Below are 18,556 nucleotides of genomic sequence, written 5' to 3'. Positions count from 1 at the left end.
AGCCCTCGATCTCCCCGTGAACACCTCCAACCAGCGTCTACTGGGCCTGGGCATGGTGAATACGTTCCGGGAAATCCGAGAGGCTCACTTAACCAACCAATACACACGTCTTTCTAAGACACTGTCGGGTCGCCGCCTCCTTGACCGGCTACACAACCAACATACCACCCTTATGGAAGATCGTGTACGCCACCCTTTCGAGTGGAGATGCGCCCTCCACGTACGCCCTCTTCCTAAAAACATGACACGTGAAGACCACAATGGCCGGCGCCTGGCGCGGGCGGGAGCCCTGGGCCGCCATTATGGGTCGAAACCCGGCATTTACTACGTGGACGCCTCCGGCCCCCACCATGGGGGATGGTACACGGCCGCAGTGGTCCACCAGCCTAAAACGGTTAACGGGCTTACATTTCGCGCCCATGACATAACCCACGCGGAGGAGGTCGCCATTGCGCTGGCAGCTACCCACACTGATTCTAAAACAATTATCTCCGACTCGCGAGGGGCCTGTCGGAACGTCGAGCAAGGCTGGGCGCCATACCTAGCCTACCGACTACTTCAAAATTGCACCTACACCGGGGACCTCGCTTACCGGAAAATAGTATGGGCTCCTGCTCATATGGGTCTCGAGGGGAATGAGGCAGCCGACGCCGCCGCCCGCGCGCTCTCTTTCCGGGCTTCCCATCTCGACCCCCTAGATCAGGATTTCGAATTCGAACCCGCGTATTCTTTTAAAGACATTGTTCTTTATTATCAATCTTGTCATAGCCTTTACCCTCGCCCATGTAAAGGTCTATCTAAGACGGAGGAGCGGCTTCTACTCCGTCTTTATACCAACACTCTGCTGTGCCCGGCAGCACTAAAACATTTTAATCCCTCCTTCACGGGCAGTTGTCCGCACTGTGCGGAGAAGTCTTCGGACATCTACCACATGGTGTGGGCTTGCCCATCCAACCCAGCTATTCCTCCTCACCCCAACTCCACTCGGGAGGACTGGGAGGCGACCCTGCTCGGCTGCTATGACCTGCAGGCCCAAAAGGCCTTGGTCGAGCGCGCCCGGGCAGCGGCCGACGCCACTGGGGTCCCGTACTAGGGACCCCACCCAGTATCTGTAAGGGCTGGATGTTCATAGATCCGGCCGATGCATACATCTACCCCCTTTTTGATTCAATAAACGTTTGTCACCACCACCACCGCTGCGGCCGCTGGGCAGGGTAATCAAACTTACAAATGACGTTTACGTTCAACACCCAGACCACAGTTGGCGCTGAGCTAAACAAAGAAGGTAAGTATTTTCCCGCGCTTGGAATCATCGCCAGTGGCTGCACGTCTCAGAAAGCGTACTATTTACGCACGTATCCACAAACGCAGTGCTCGAGTCCCTTAAAAGAGGCTTCAATGACAGCGTTCTTGCGGTTTCTTGGTGATAGCAAGCTAGTTGTAAACCAAGGCTCTTGTACGAACCGTAAGGGACACGTGGGGCGATGCGTCAAGCTCAGTGGGACCGTAGCAGTGCCACAGCCGTACGCAAAATTGACACAGGTTCCGACTACAGCCGAAATGGAGGGATGACTCATATTATACAGCGTGTTCTCATAAGTATGACTCACTCAGTAAATGTACAAAATGTTGCTCAGTTCACTGACGTGGCTATTTCCCAGGCCTTCGCTTGTACCGCCGTATACATGGACGTATGTGTGTGGGCAGGTACATACGCCATAGGCATGGTTCTACATTAGGGGGAACACCACGTCATGGTGGTGCAGTGGTTAGGGCGCCCGACTACTATGCTCAAGGTTGCAGGATCGAATCCCGGCCATGGTGGCCGGGAAAAGCAAGGCATCCATGTGGTGTGCGATGACACTGCACGGTAAAGATCCCCAGGAGGCCGACATTTCTGGAGCCCTTCCCTATGGCCTCTCTCATAGCCTGAGCCGCTTTGGCCATAAACCAACCTAACATTAGGGGGAACAAGTTTAACTACAGGGCCCTGGTACATTGCGGGAGATACTATTAACCCGCGTGGGGGCCGAAAATCGGCTACAGGAAGCGTGCTCAGCGCTATGGTATCGCTTATTGCGTAGAAACTGGCAAGCTTGATTAGGTATGGGCTGCATTTCGCATTTCCGTACGGAGCTTAACAGTAGCGGGGCCCCTCTCGGTTGGGGGATAGGGTAATTGCGGGGCGGTAATTCGCACGCGCGGAATGCTGCACTGAAAGGGCGAGAGGTGCGGCTTTAATTTTGGGCATGCGACGTTGCGCGCTGATGATCATCTATCCATTTAACCGATAAGGCCCTGTTTTTTAAGCTTCCCTATTTTGTGCCGAAGCTGTGCTGGCAGTACAGTTGGCGCTACCTAATAGTTGGTGCCAGCTGTGTGTTTAAAAAAGAAAACAAGCTTCGCCATGGATGCAGAAATAAAAATGACGCATGACGCGCTCCTCACAACAGACTGTCTTTGGTACCAGGGTTTCCAATGGTAAAGTTGGCAAGTAAAAAGTTATTGGAGCGCTACATCACGTGTCCTTGGGTGCCAGTATCTCCCAAAATACTGCACTGCCATAACCCTGCATTTGAAAAAATGGCGGCACTAGTCCAACAAAGTAAAGTTATAGGGCATACTTGGCGCCCCCTTCGGATGATTAGAGGGAGGGGGGGGGGGGCGCTCGTCTGCTTCCGCCCTCCTCCCTGTGCGCACGCTTATGGGCAGGTAGCTGACTTCAGCCTCCTCACATACGGCTCAGCTCCTCACATACGGTACCTAGGAGGCCAGAGACATTGAAATTATTGTGCTTGTAGCTAGTCTTGTGACGAGCTTTTTACGCAGAAAATCACGAAAGCTTTAATGGTAGACTAATTTTGTCACATAGCAATAGGGTGCGGCGGTTTGTGCAGACTTGAGTTGTATCCGACTATAGCCACATTAGTGGCGAGCGTACGCGCCTTACCAGTCTTTCTTCAAAGTGAGGCAGGCGAAATATAGGCTTCGTCTCTTGCCCTAAAGCGGCCGGTTTTACGCTGTTAGTGAATGAGAGAAGGGCCAATATAAGGAGAAGGAGGAGGAGGAAGAGCGGGGTGATGGATGGCACCGAGTCCCAGGGAAGACGCCGGTCGCACCGCAGAAGAGGCCCGGTCTATCTTCCGGCAACCGGCGGTGCACTTCCTGATGGATTTGTAGGGATAACTAGAGCACAGGGTTCAGACGACTTCTTCCCTAATTTCTTTTTATTTTCGGCCGTCATAAAGCGAGTTTTGTTTGTAGCATGAGGCGCATTCTTTCCTTACTTTCCCTTTCTGACGCAACAAGTGGGTCGATTACGTCATCGGGTAACGCGGCTTTGACCAGCTTTGGGGTTGACCTCTCGTCTGGAGAGACCACCCGGCCACATGCCGGAGTGAGGACTCGGTCTGCACAGGATGTAGTGACGACGCAGTCGGATTTCTGCTTGAGTGAGACAATCACAGCATCGTTAATTGGGCGCCGCTTTTGCTTGGCTCAAGACAAGGTAGGCGAAGAGGTTGCTGCAAACACCCTCAGCTAACGATGGTAATAAACCTGCCAGAAGGTTTCGTAACGGCACTGACCATGCCTGGAAGGAGCCGGCGGAGTTCCGCCATGAAGTCTTATGAACACTGAACCCACGACATTGTAGACAAAACCTCTTCCTTGTAACAGCCTCGACCACTAACTCTGCTAAGAACTCTGCCTCCTCAAACTTTGTTGTACGACAACGCAGAAGCGCGTGCGAGCGCTCCGGCGACCTCTTTCAAGAGCGCTGCCCTTTAGAAAGTACGCACTGCACCGCATGCTGTCATTGGATTTCAAGAGAAAAAAGAATGTTCATAATGACGCCGTGAGCACTGCATGTGCGTGGAAACCTCAGGAAGTGCTAGAAGGGCGTTCTCAACTATGGTCACGAATGGAGACAAAGAAGCGAAAAAAAAAAGAAAACAAAGGAGGGGAGGAGACAGCGCAGTGAACTATCGTTCAGCGCCCGGCGCATGTCGGGAGCTGGAACAAAGCAGTTCATCCCCGCTTTCGTGCAGTGACACCAGATGACCGAGGAGGAAGAGGAAAACGCCTCGCGCGAATAGACGGCGGTGCGATCAGCGACTCGCGCTATTTCCAAGCCATAAAACTACGACAATGAAAGTGTCGAGACGCAGCTGAAAAAGCCGCGTCGCTAAATATTACAGCCACTAAGCGAAACATAACTCAACTAGGGACGCAAATTCCACGCAAGAATTAGCGCACGATTTCACCGCTTGCGACTAGAAGACTCGAGGTGAGGGGTGGGTGCCAAAGGGGAAGAGTACACGTACTCAAAAGCTTCTTTCTCCCATCACATTATGCGAAAGTCCAGAATTTCTGAGGCTGTGCCCGTGAGAAGTATAATAATATGCATGCATTAACCCAGGGATCAGTATGCTTTATACGTTCACAAGAAGAAAGAAGGGACTTCAATTCACGTAGTGTTTTCAAGAAAAAAAGCAGTCGATGTGCCCTTTTTATTTTTGCTTCACCAGATCATGGATTGAACGAATGGAAGTAAAATTTGTGATAAAACAAAGCGTGACTAGATTTATAATGTAAAAAAAAGGAAACCTATAAAGGAAAAGGAAGAAAAGGGCAACGAGCGATGCCAGCGAGGGTTAAAGCAGGCTGAAATAAAGTCGGAGTCAGTCGGTGTTAATGAAAGCGGCTGCAGTTGAGCGGCTTTTTGTGATTCTTCTCGAGCTGCCCACGACACTTGAAAAATTGGGGTCTGCGGCGACAGTCAGCTAAGAGCACCCCCCCCCCCCCCCCCCCCCCCCCCACGGGAAGGCTGATCCGTTTGTATCACTATTTTTACGTTGCGTCAGCGCGTAAAATGCTGTACAGGTGATAATTATTTTTCGTTATTTCTTAGCGCCGGCGTTTTGCCGCTGGAGCTTTTTTTTTTATCTTATCACTCCCGCAGTCTTGTGCTCCGCTTTATTTGATTGCTAAATTTGTCCTGTTGATGGTTTATTTACCTATTCTTTCTTTTTTGTGAGCGAATCATCGCAAGCTCCAAAGTGCTTGGTTCCACTCGTTTATTTTTTTGTGGAGAAAGCGGAACCTGCTGGCAGACAACCTGAAAAGCAGAGAAGAAAAATGCCGGGGGTAGACCTGAAAGATTATTCTAACTAGAATTCCTGAAAGAGCAAACCATATTTTGAGGTTAGGCCCGCTTTTTTCCACTTCAACCGGTGCTTCGGACAGCAAAGTGTGCCTTGCTTTTTTCTCCTCTACTTCTTTCTTTTTGCTTTTGTTGTTCTTTTCTTCTTTACCTTTTCCTCTGCTCTCACATGCGCAGCCACTCCTCGAGAATCATCTATGTGGAAGAAGAATTTGGTCAGCGTTTTGGTGAAGCCATGTTAGCGAGCCATGGAGCACCTTGATTTATGCCAGCCTCGCAAATGTTCCGCCGAGCCAGCTTCCTGCTTCTTGGGAAAATGTCGACAAATATGTCCTCCTCTCCTTTTTTCTTTTTTTTTGCCAAGTCCCACTCCCCTCTATAATGCCCACCGGGCCAAGTGGTAACTGAAATAAATAAATAAATAAATAAATAAATAAATAAATAAATAAATAAATAAATAAATAAATAAATAAATAAATAAATAAATAAATAAATAAATAAATAAATAAATAAATAAATAAATAAATAAATGTAACAGCGGATTATTTTCAGGGCCGCAATGCGTGACCGAAGATAATGCACGCTGGCGAATTATTCATTCGTGCGGAAGTCCTCGGCCAACGTCAGCGCCGCATCGCCATAGATGAGCGCGGCACACCGAATGAATTTGGTCACACTGTATAATATGCTGAAAGAACGAGAAAAGAGGCATGGCTGAGTGAGTTACGAAAATTTGAAAGCAAGGCACTGAGTATAGATACATTGTAGACCCGATGCTACAGCAAACGTTCCTCTGAAAAGTTTTAAGGCGAAAGCCTTTAATGGTTCATGCTGTCCTGGACAAAATGGGTCTCGCTTTTGCGGCGGTTTTGATTGGCCGAGGCCGGATGACGTCATAGAGGTCTCAACCAATCACAGAGCTCCACCACAGTATGCGCGAATGCGTGCTTCATATGGACATATGTTAATCAATGGGCAACTACTAATTAATGACTTATTAATAATTCATAAGTGGAATAATTTTGACTAATATTTTTAATTCAGAATTTGACTCGAAAATGTTTAATTCATCATTTGACTAAATAATTAATGATAATTTACTGAATAATTAGTGACTAATAAATAATTATTTATTACTAATAAGTGCCAGTTGCGTAGTAGACTGTGGCACTCAGGCTTTCGCCTTTCAGTACTTTAGTCACTAAAGTCCCTCGTAATTTTTTCACCTTTGAGCTGCAAACTTCTAAACTTAATTCAGCCGCGAGAAGAGAAACTGCAGCCAACAGAAGCCACAGCACGGATAAGTAACGCGAAAAGCGGGGATGACTCGCTTGCAGATCCTTTCAAGAGCCATGCGCCCTTCATTAATTTGATCACCGACGGGGCCAAGCCGCAGCCATAACTGTCAGAATCCAGTATGGCGTCGCTGCCTCCTCTTTTCTTTGGCGAGATGGATGCGGAAGGAAACGTGAAATGATCTCTTTTCCCGTAAACGAAAAGACTGGCGCGGGAAAAGATAATCGCAAATAATAATAATAAACAGATAAAAGGAGGAAAAAAGGAAGCACCAAGCAACCCACCATAGCGCTCTTTTATATCATCCACCAAAGAGAGTGGCATGAAGGAGAAGCGACTGTGCCTGACTTGGTTCCCTAGAAACGAGTGTGTCTGATGTCCATGCCTCTCCGCTTCCGCGGGGTCTTTTTACCGGACGAGCTGAGCGAGGTTCATTCATGGAGCCAGCCGTATGCGGCTAAACTGCACAGCATCTCTCGTGCCCTGCGACCTCCTTCACTGATGCGTCAAGTTACGTCGCCGAAACCGCATTCCATCTGTTGAAAACGGGTGAAACAATGCCAAGGCTACAAATATACTATGCTAATAAATCCGATAACGTGCGAGCAGGCGTGAAAAATGGTTAATAATTGGCCTAGAATCTATGAATATTTGCTACCACGACTGGCAGCGGCAGGCCGGCCTATAGACTTTCTTTTTTTTTTTTTTCGGGGGGTTTCTGTCACTCAAAGAAGAGCTCTCTTTTCAAGCAATCGCACCTACGAGATTTAAATCTTGATACAAAGCTCGAGTTCTTACATTCAAAGCACTTAAATCGAATGTGCCAAAAGCCGAAACCATTTTTTTTTTTGAGGAGGTACTTTTTCTTTTTTTACGCTGCTTCCATGCTTTCACGCTGCTTTCAGTGGTGACCAAGTGGTATGCAGGTATTGTGCACCGGGGAAGGTCAAATCAAATCAGTTTATTTGCCACATAGAAATTTCCGGATGGAAGGAAGCGATAAGAAAAAGCTCTCCTGAACAGCTTGACTAGGCTTGTAACTTTGGTATCAGTCGGAGGCAGAGTGTGGCTGCAGCTTTTGTTTGCCCTTCAATAACTCCGTTCACTTTTGGTTGCTGTATGGCGCTATGCGGTGTTGTAATTAGCCTCTATTTTCTCTTTGCGGTGAAATCTTTCTTCCACAAGTCAGTAGAAGAGAAAAAAAAAAGTGTTCTGTACAGAATAAATAATTTGCACCCATACGGATTAGTTTCATCTCTCTCTCTCTCTCTCTCTCTCTCTCTCTATATATATATATATATATATATATATATATATATATATATATATATATATATATATATATATATATATATATATATATATATATATTGTTACGCACGAAGGAGGAAGAAGAGGGCAGTGACGCGTGCAGGAGCGTTCGCGCTAGGTCCGCACACAGATTCATTAAACGTCATCTCACGACCATCGACCATCTTCTCTCTGTCCTCTGTTCTCCTGTAGTCATCGCTTGCCGCCACGTAACAATACATTTGTTTCACGCAGACCTTAAAGTCGAACACTTCGAAGCCCGGTCGGCGTGCTGCGGACGAGGGAAATGAGGACAGAGAACAAGACGGCAAAGCCACACACACGGCTATTTTTTGGGCAACGTCATAAATGACAATTAAGACAAACATAACCACGTGTGCCTATCCTAAAAGGCAACGTCGGAAGCCAAGCCTCCAATAGGCAGTCGGCTATGCATGTGAATCAGCACAACTGGGTCAAACCGTAAGTAGGTGCCACGCGTGACCAAAGTTTGGCCATCCGCAATGCGGGACAGAATTCGTCCCACGGCCCCTCTACACCTTCGCATGTAGAAACCGCCAAATTACACCTAGAGAAAATTGAAGAATAAAATAAGGTAAACGAAATGGATACAAATGAAGTCTAAGCTACGCAATGCTTCAGTTTTCTCTTCACGGTTTTTCCTTTCGTTGTTGAAGGTGACGGAAGAATGTATCAGAAAGCCAAAAAATATGCTTCCGCACATAATTGAGAGGGAAATAACCTTTGCGCCACTACTGATGCTAGTCCGACCGGTCAGCGAAAAGTTTCAGCAGATGCAGACATGCCATAACAGGCGATGTTTAGGAACATAGCGGCTGACCGAGAGGGCGAAAGCTTTGGACAGAGGCGAATTATTAATGAACCTCTCCACATCGCACTAATCCAGCACTTGCTTGTCAGAGCCAGGATTTTGTCTCCTCTTCCTTTTTTGACGGCTGTACCCCTCACTCTTATCCTTTGCCTCTGCTGGTATTTCCGTGTGTTCTCCAAAAGGCGCACACGCCTCATATATCGCAGTCGCCTCAGCCACTCAACTCAAGTCCAGGTGCGCCCTGATCTGAACACACATGTAGACAGACTAAAAAGGGAAACGAAAGACAGACGTAAGACCTCGGACAACTGCCCTATTTAGTGTGTATAGCGGATATCCTTTCTTTCTTTTTTTCAATGGAGCTGAGTCCACCCTACGTCATGGTGGGTTTGGAAGCAATTCGGAGCTGTCTTGTTTGTCCTCCCATGGGGATTTATTCGGGCCAGTCTCTTTTCCTTGTTTTTTTTTTTCTTTCCCGCCCTCTTAGTATACTCACTTTCTTCGCAGTTTTTCTTTCTTTTCTTCTCTACTCCCTGTTATAATCTCTAGTTTTGTTTTCATTGCGGAATTGCAGAAGTTCGGCATTGTCTGAAAGGGTTTTACTAATAGGTACAGGTATGCCGGCTCGTCCGCATCGGTGCATTTGAAAAGGAACCAGTAAAAAGAAAGAGCCATTTGAGCGATGAAAAAATTAAGGAGACAGTAGAAAACGCCGCAGAGAGAGAAAGAGAGAAAGAAAAATTGAGAAAATGACAGAAAGGCGCCATTTGCTGCACCGCATGCCACGTCAAGAATATTCGCCCCTTTGAAGAGCGGCACGTGTAAGAAACTTCTTTTGTAACAACCAGCAGCCAGATCGGCGAACAGTTTGTGGTTTAAACGAAACCTACAGAAATAGACGAGCTAGAGAAACAAGGCCGGGAGGGATATTTTGTATGTTGTTTTATGTGATCCAGGATCAGGCAAGTGTATCAAATCGAAAAAAGGTCAAAGGCAAAACGGAGAAGCATAATAAAAGGGAGAAATGACGCAGAGTGGGCATAAGTGTTACTAAAAAACCGGTGTCCCGACGTAGACTACTTGAAATGAAACTACGTGCGCGATCGTTTCGCTCTGGTCGCGCATCCTCATCGCGGTTGCGTGCTGTGCGGAACACCAGTAGCTCCGAAAACGGCCAGACTCGAGCGGCAGCCATTTTCTGACCAGTTGCCTGGTGGGTACAGAAGGGGCCTGTGGTGTCCACGGAAAGTTTCAAACTCATGATTTGGCATTGTCAATATCACAACCAAGTTTGTTGCGTTCTTGCACGATAATAGTAAGAGAAGATGGTAAGTTGTAAAACCACGTGTTTAATAGCAGTCGACAACCAGTGCCTTCGTGTCGGCAAAGGTTATGCGCCTGCAAAAAGCAATATGGATGGAAAGAATCGTATTAGGCGAAAAACAAGAAATCTTCCAAGGTGGTCTCTTACTGGTCGAGGATCCTACGGGCTTGAACTTCCCACTATGCCCGATCTGCCAGTCTTTTTCCGGCCGCCGGGCAGAGCAGTCCGTAGAACATCCTGCTCATGACAAAAGCTGTGGGGCTAGCCAAAAAATCGTCATGTTTGGCGCTGTGTGCTACACGAAACGGGCACGTTGGAAGCACTAAACCAATAATGCATTACAGAGCGTGGAAAATGCTACAGGCCATGGCATACGAAAGAGAGCCGACTTCCAGAAACAAAGTTATTGCTAGAGGCCTTCATAATGAAGGCAGCTGTCGCTTCTCCTCAGCAGCTTCTTGGAAACAATGTGCTTCTCAAGAGTACCAGTCTTCAGAAGAAGAGAACTAGCGGTTGAAGCTTCTCGCTCAGTTTTGACTATATTGATTGAACAAGACACCTGAATTATGACTAATTCTTCCGAGTTGCTAACTATCTGTCAAAACAGGTATAAGGTTCATGCCACGTAGGACTCCAACATCTCATGTTGTCACAATAGATTCTAAGGCACTGAGTGTTCCGTCAATAGTTGATTTTGTAGAGCTATCTACCTACGTGCACGCTTGTTTCTTTCGCTGTATTTTAATTCCACAACAGCTATACGCTAATACACCGTACGGGATCATGCCCTTATAGACATGGTTGATAGTCTCTGCGACTTCTTATACACTCCAGTGTCAAAACTCAGAACTCTTGCTTTTGCCTGTAGATCATGTATAGTAGGCTAAATTCTTCGTCCCTCTTCATTTCGTTTCGTCTATGGACAGTCATGCATAGTAGCGCTCGTTGGCTTTTGCCAATGGACGATCTATAAATACACACTCCATATATAATCTATTAATTGTTTATTGACAGCCCTGAATTTCTCTATAGACAGGCAGCAGCTTGGAATAAGTGTTGATGGAGAACACCTCAGTAATCTGCGATTAGCTGATGACATAGATTTGCTAATGTAGCTCAGGGGATGAACTACAAAGAATGATCAATGACCTAGACAGAAATAGCAGAAAGGTAGAAATAGCAGAAAGGTAGGCTTGAAAATAAATACGCTCAGTACTAAGGTAATGTCCAAATGCCTCGGGAAGGAACAGCAGTTCTCAATAGGTAGCGAAGCGCTGGAAGTAGTAGACGAATATGTCTTACTTAGGACAGGTAGTAACCGCAAAACCAGGCCATGAAAGGGAAGTAACAAGGAGAATAAGATTGGGATGGAGCGCATTTGGTAAGTATACGCAGATTTTTACTAGCAGCTTACCGGTATCACTCAAGGTCAAAGTACACAACAGTTGCATCTTACCGGTACTCACCTATGGGGGTGAAACATGGAGGCTACCGAAAAAGGTTCTACTTAAGTTGAGGACAACGCAGAGGACTATGGAACGCAAAATGATAGGTGTAACGTTAAGAGATGTGAAGCGCGCAGAGGGGGTCAGAGAAATAACTGGAGTTAATGACATTGTAGTGGAAATCAAGAAGAAGAAATGGGCATAGGCAGGGCATTTAATGCGTACAGAGGACAACTGATGGTCCATAATGATAACAGATTGGATTCCAAGGGAAAGAACGAGTTGCAGGGAGCGGCAGAAAGTTAGGTGGGCGGAGGCGGTTAAGATGTTCGCAAGGGTCAAGTGGATGCAGTTAGCACAGGATCGAGTAAATTGGAGGAATATGGACGGGGTTTTCGTCCTGCAGTAAGTATAGTCCGGCTGATGAAGATGATGATGAGGCAGGCTATAGACAATCGCCTAAGACGAATGCACTGCCCCAGATCAACAGATAATCTATAGACCGTGTTGACAGACGTCTATAGAGAGGCTATGGACTGTCGAAACAATCTGCAAGTGTACACTCTTCACCCTCTCTCACATGGTTCGTTGCAGTGTCGCCACAGAACACGTGGTGAACCGTACCACATGGAACGCACATCTTATGTGTGTCACCTGCTTCAAACTGTTTGACCAGCTGGCTGCCACGTTGGCGAAACAAGAGCGCGACAGATACAGTGAAGGGAGATGACAGATACCGTTTTATCTGCTTGGTTTAAGTCGCTGCGAGATAAACGAGAACAGAGCGTAGACGCAGATAATTGAAATTCATGTGGCTTCTGTCCTTAGACTAATGTCTGGTGGTATCCCATTTGCACAGAGTTAATACAACCAAGCCTAGAGCGAAAGCGGCAGTGTCATTCCCATATGTAAACCCTCTCTAGTTCTTTCGTAATCGTGTTCGCAGCCTTGATGGTACTTCGCGCGTACGCGTACAAGCTGAGCAGGCTAAAGGATACCGAAGTATCGCAAGTGCGCTTATATCTACCTTTATATCACTCAAAGTTTTGCAACTGTGAGAAAATGAACTGTGAAAACGTTTCTTTACGATCTTTAATGCTTTATAGGTTTATTTGTTAGAAGTCTTTCGTGCAAGTAAAGTAAAATAATAAATAGGAGCACCATAACGGTTCTACAGAGCGTAGCACAACCTGCTCACCTCGCTGTACCCACCTGCCCACTAGGCTCGGCTGAAGGCGCATCACGTTCCCTCCCCCCCCCCCCCCCCCTTTTTTTTTTCTTCTAATGTTGCCCACGAAAAAGTTAGTCCGTTCCTCGATTTGTTACACAAAAGCATAAGCAGAATGAAATCCTGTACACCTCTCTCCGCCTGTACACGTTCTTCATAGCCCGCGGCGTTAAACACTTTAAACATTCACCCCCTGTGACAAGCTCCAGTCATCCGCTTCTCGATAAATTTATTAGTTATTAAACGGCAACAACAGTGACGTCAAGTTTTCGATAAGTTGTAAAGTAAAAAAGAGGGTAACTTTCTCCCTGACACATTCTTCAAGCACGTCGGCTGCGTTCATCATAACTACATGAAAAAATACGGTGCAGTGAAATTTACCGCTCGTATGGATGCGTTTCCAGCGATAACAGCTTAGTCACAGCGGTTTCATTTACTCAACCTAACCAAACTTCAAAGGTCCGGACTAAGAACGAAAATAGCACTAAGAAGATAACGAAGGACGTCACAGAAGCAGGTAAGTTTGACTAGCGATTAAAAGATGTGCCTTCTCGTTCGCATTTTTGTTTTGTGCTGTTTGAAAAAGTGTAAGTTTCGGTTTACTATAACTTGGTGCTCGCTCAAGACTGGCAAACAAGATTATCGGTAATGAAAGAATTGAGGAAACAACAATATGCGACGCCGACGTCTTTCTCCGCTTTCCGCAAGATAAAAAGAAAACTCATAGACAGTAACCGGGCAGAGCGCGCACACGGGAGTTTGTCTTCAAAACACGGACACGAAACTATGCCGCAACAACTTCTCTTGTTCGTGGCGTAACGAGGCCCGAACATAACGGGAAGAAACGTACGCTAGCGACGGCGCTCATTAAAAGACCAAGGTTTTAGAATGCCGAGCCAGCCTCAGAGGTACAAACACTCGGCCGTTGTGGCTCGCACACTGGGCTCGTTTCTATGGCAACACGCGTTTATATTTAGAAAGGCTCATACGCTAAATTGCAGCAAAATTTTTCTAAAGAATTCATCGCTGCGTCAAGGCCCGCAGCTGCACGCTGGAACGTTCCTTTAACACTCAAGAAACGCTCGGTATCGCGAGGCATACGTAACTGGGTCTGGGTGCAGATTTTCCCCAAAGAAGTCCCTCACTTGCGTCAGTGATTTTCTTTTTCAAGTAAAACGAGCCTTGGGGTGAGTTGCGATGCATTTTAAAGAACATCAGAAGCGTAAAATGACGTTTACAAGCAGCAATATTGTATGAGCGGAAACATGCGCTGCAGTAACTGCTTCTCGTTAAAATAATAATAATAATAATAATAATAATAATAATAATAATAATAATAATAATAATAATAATAATAATAATAATAATAATAATAAATTTATTCGCAGGAAGGGAAAGGCACAGTATCTGTCACACTTGCTCTGTGGACACCTGAACTGCGCCGTAAAGGAAGGGAGGAAGGTGGGAGTGAAAGTGGAAAGAGAGAAAGAGGAGCCCTAGTGGAGGGCTGCGGAGTAATTTCAGTGGTAAGACGCCCGACTACTGTGCCGTGGCAAAAGACTTCCCCTATTCCTCCCACTTACTGTGAATAAAGTTTTGTCAGCCTCAGTCAGCCGACGACTATGCCAGAAAACTCGGGTTCGAACCCGACCTCGGCGGCTGCGTTTCGATGGAGGCGAAACGAAGAGGCGTCCGGGTGCTGTGCGATGTCAGCGCACGTTAAAGATCCCCAGGTGCTCGAAATTATCCGTAGACCTCCACTACGGCTCCTCTTTCTCTCCTTTCACTTTCACTCCCACCTTCCTCCCTTCCCTTACGGCGCGGTTGAGGTGTCCGCAGAAAACACGTGAGACAGTTACCGCGCCTTTCCCTTCCTATAAATCAATCGACCACCTGGGGATCTTCAACGTGCGCTGACATCGCACAGCACACGGATGCCCCTTCGTTTCGCCTCCATCGAAACGCAGCCGCCGAGGTCGGATTCGAACCCGGGTACTCCGGCACAGTAGTCGGGCGTCTTACCACTGCACCACCCCGGCGGGGCACTCTATGCTGGAGGCAGATGTGCGAGACGGAACCCTGCGTATGCGTCTATTTCTACTAGAAAGAATATACTCACACAAACTTAATTAACGAAGCGGGAATGTCCAAATATGCGAATAGTCATTCTCACATGTGCAGCAAGCATATCAATGAGCAAGGTTTTGTCTATGGAGTAAAACAGTTCGGTGAGTACCGGTCACACTATCAATGCCCGTTTACTTCCGCGCGCCAATATGTGAAGCTTACGAAGACGGATCGCTGGCAGGATATAGAAAACATGTGATCTTCTTTCACGGAGCAATACATTTTGGAAGCAGAGAAGGCTGTTCTAAAATCCAAGTGGTCCCAAATTTCTTGTCTATGAAGTCATTGATACTAAATGATGGAAATTGCGCTGAAAGAAAGCGTCAGATCCTACGGCAACGCGTAGCGTATGAACTATGAGTCGACTTTGACAACTTCAGGAGCTCAGAAGAAATATCCAATGAGCGAGCAAATAATTATGAGCAGGAACATTAGAGGGCATAACCAGCTGACGCAAGGGTCAGCAAGGGTACTTTGCACGTGGTAAGCAAACATAAGTATGTCCGAAACACAAGTGTCAATGGCGGCAGGCAGTGCAAAAGAATTTTCTGCGGCAAAGCACTTATTACAGTTGAATTTGAGACCTCTATGCGTCGTTCCCGCATACCAACTCTTCAAGGGAGCCGTCGAACGGCGCCAATTCCACTGGCACTGTCCGAATGCGGCATACCTCTCCAGGCGCCTCTCAGGTCAGTTCTTCTGTAAGAGAAACCTTACCAGATTCATTGAAAATTCCTTCCGATTGGTGGTTCGGCAGATTCAGTTACGTTTTTACTGCAGCAATAACGCTGGTCGGTAGAAAGCATCTACGCTCCGAGAGCTCGCCCGCAAAGTAAAAAGAATTCATACCGAAGGGGTGGACCTAATACTTCAAATTAAGACTAAATAAACTCATATTGAAGTGTATGTCAAAGTGAAAATTTAATAAAGTAACAACCCCATCTAAACTGCCTGGGAAAGCACCACTAAACGCCACTTCAACCTGCGTTATCTCTTAGTGCGTGACGCCGGTTCTCCCGAGAGGCATCGCCGCAGTCCCGACCGCCGGCGGCTGCGTTTCGATGGAGGCGAAACGGAGAGGTGTCCGTGTGCCGTATGATGTTCATACACTTTGAGATCCCCACGTGGTCGAGATACCTACGTACGTAGCCCTCCACTACCGCACCCCTTTCCTTCTGCTTTCGCTGCCACATTTCCCTTTCCCTTACGGTGCGGGTCAGGCGTACACAGAGGTAGTGTGACAGATAATGCGCCAATTGATCACTAATGCATTTCAAAATTTTCTTACATGTCATCATCAGGCATTGGCTTCTCGTTCTGAGCATCATGACACATGCAAATCCCGCTTCTCGAATGTTTACTGTTTGCGTTGTTTGAAATTATGAATTAGTCAGTTACACATTCTGAATGTTATTTGTTTGCGTTGTCACGCATTTTTTTCCATTATAAGCATATTTTGACACCTTCTGAACGTTGATTTCCTAGTTCTTTATTTTTTCAGTAATTTTGAATAATGAATTGGTCAATAACCACTCTAAATGTTCTTCATTTGCGTCATCAAGCAATTACTTTTTATTATTAGCTTTTTGACACCTTTACACCCTCTTTTTTCATTTCTTTCAATTTTGAATTCTTCAATTATTTGATCAAGAAAACACTAAATTTTCTTAGCATCATCAAGCATTGATTATTTGATCAAGCACACACTAAATTTTCTTAGCATCATCAAGCATCGACTTTTCATTGTGAGCATTTGGATGCCTTTAAAGGCCTATTTCTCTAATTTTTCATTTTTCCAATTATTTCGATCAACAAATTGATCAATTGTGCACTTGCAATTTGCTATTATCATCAAGCATTGGCTTTCCTTCTGAGTATTTTGGCACAGTTAAAGCGACCTTTCCAATTTTTTCTATTTTTCAATTAGTTCAATTATTTTCATTGAACATTTACAAGTGAAATTTTTTTAATCGGCGCTATCAAGCATTGTCTTTTGCATTCTGAGCATCGTAACACCTCCGAACCCTTTTTTTTTTCAATTTCCCCCTTTAATTATTTTATTTCATTAATTGATCAATTATATGCTCTAGATATTTCTAATTAGCACCAATAAGCATTGGGTTTACAATCTGAGCAATCTCATATCACTAAACTTACGTTTCACATATATCATTTCAAATAAGTAGTTAGCCATTACACAGTTTCAATAGTCATGCATTTGATTTTCATTATAAGCATTTGATGTCTTTCAACCCTCATTTCCTAGATTATATTTAATTTCTTCAATTCTACAATTATTTAGTTAAATTGATCAGTTACACTATGTTTCATTACTTAGCATCATCAAACATTAGCTTTTAGTTGTGAGAATTTTGATGCCTTGAAGCCCTCTGTAATTTTTTGTTCTTCGTAATTTTCATATAATTGCTCAATTACACTCTTTATATCTGCATGGCATCATCAAACATTGGCATTTCCTTCTCAGCATTTGGGCACACTTCAAGCCTCTATTTTTTCAGTTCTCAACTATTCTAAATAATTAATTGTTCTTGTAATGCTAATTTTTTTTTAATTAGCATCATCGAGCATTGGCTTTTCTTTCTGGGTTTTTTTGACATACTTAAAATTCCTAGTTCTAAATGTCTATTCATCAAATAATTATAATGATTTCATTATTCGTCATCGCCTAACACATGCCAATAAATCAAAATCAATCAATCACTATAACCAGAAATTCCGCAGCCCCCGATTATTCCTGACACTCGGTGCCGACAACTACAACTACTACGACGCGGAAGGCTTTTCTACTGAACGATCTGTATAAGCTGTCGCTTAATTATTGGGAGTTGGTGTGCAAAAGAGCGTGGTTCAGAGCAGTTAACGACGGTATCAGCACTTTTGAGAAACAAAAGAAGTAGAATGAGGCCCGTCATATAGGGTCGCATGAATTTTCACTAAATTTCACAACAATGCGGAGTGTCGTTATTAAAAAGATACATCCCACTAACTGCTGTTTAACGCTTTTTTTCAACAATTATGTTCTTTTATCTACCGTGTTATTTTGCTTTTGTTATTCGACATTATGCTGGCGCTGCGAGGAACACTGAAACAACAAAACAAAAAGCCATGGAAAGCACGTCGACCATTGACCCTACTTCTGAGCAGTTCTTGCCTCAAATTGCCAAGCCTTGCTGGTCAAGGCATCATAAAAGAAAGGTAACTTACAGTGTTCAATACCGATTCAGGTATGTATCTCTAATCTGTCTCCACTGTCTGTGAACAATCCCGCACATGTCCTTCTTAACGAAAGGGCACTAAGCGATGAAAATAAGCAGTCCTTCGGAAGTATATTCTCAGCCCTCTCAAGAAGATTTTGCTAGTGCCCTAATGAAACCTTCAACTCGTGTTCCGTGTGCCCATCAAGAATGAAGCAAGAATCTGTGCGTGCTCCCCTTCGGCGCAAGCAGAACCACGAAGCAGAGGACACGGGTGTTTCGAGAAGTACTCGATGAATCAAAGAGAACTGAATAGGCTTTAGTTAAGGAAAATAAAACAAACGGCCATAGCACAGGCTCTGTGCTCCGTTTCGTACAGAAATGTCAAGGCGAATGAAAAATGTAAAAACGGAGTCATTTTATCCTGAAGCATGCGCGCGCTCAGGCACGGACGCGAGCGAAGAGGAGGCAGTGCTTGCCTCCGAGGCAGACAGGGCCGAAAGCATGCAAAGAAAGTTCCGCGCTCGCAAGCTCATTAAACTTTCATCGTTAGAAATAAAGAATCCGCACTCACAACACGTACGCCCTGGCGACTGTACAGTAAAGAGACAGAG

This window comes from Amblyomma maculatum, chromosome 11 (genome assembly GCF_055883805.1).
Source record: "Amblyomma maculatum isolate TAMU_Amacu chromosome 11, ASM5588380v1, whole genome shotgun sequence".
NCBI lineage: Eukaryota > Metazoa > Arthropoda > Arachnida > Ixodida > Ixodidae > Amblyomma > Amblyomma maculatum.
Note: the sequence above shows the minus strand (reverse complement) of the source record.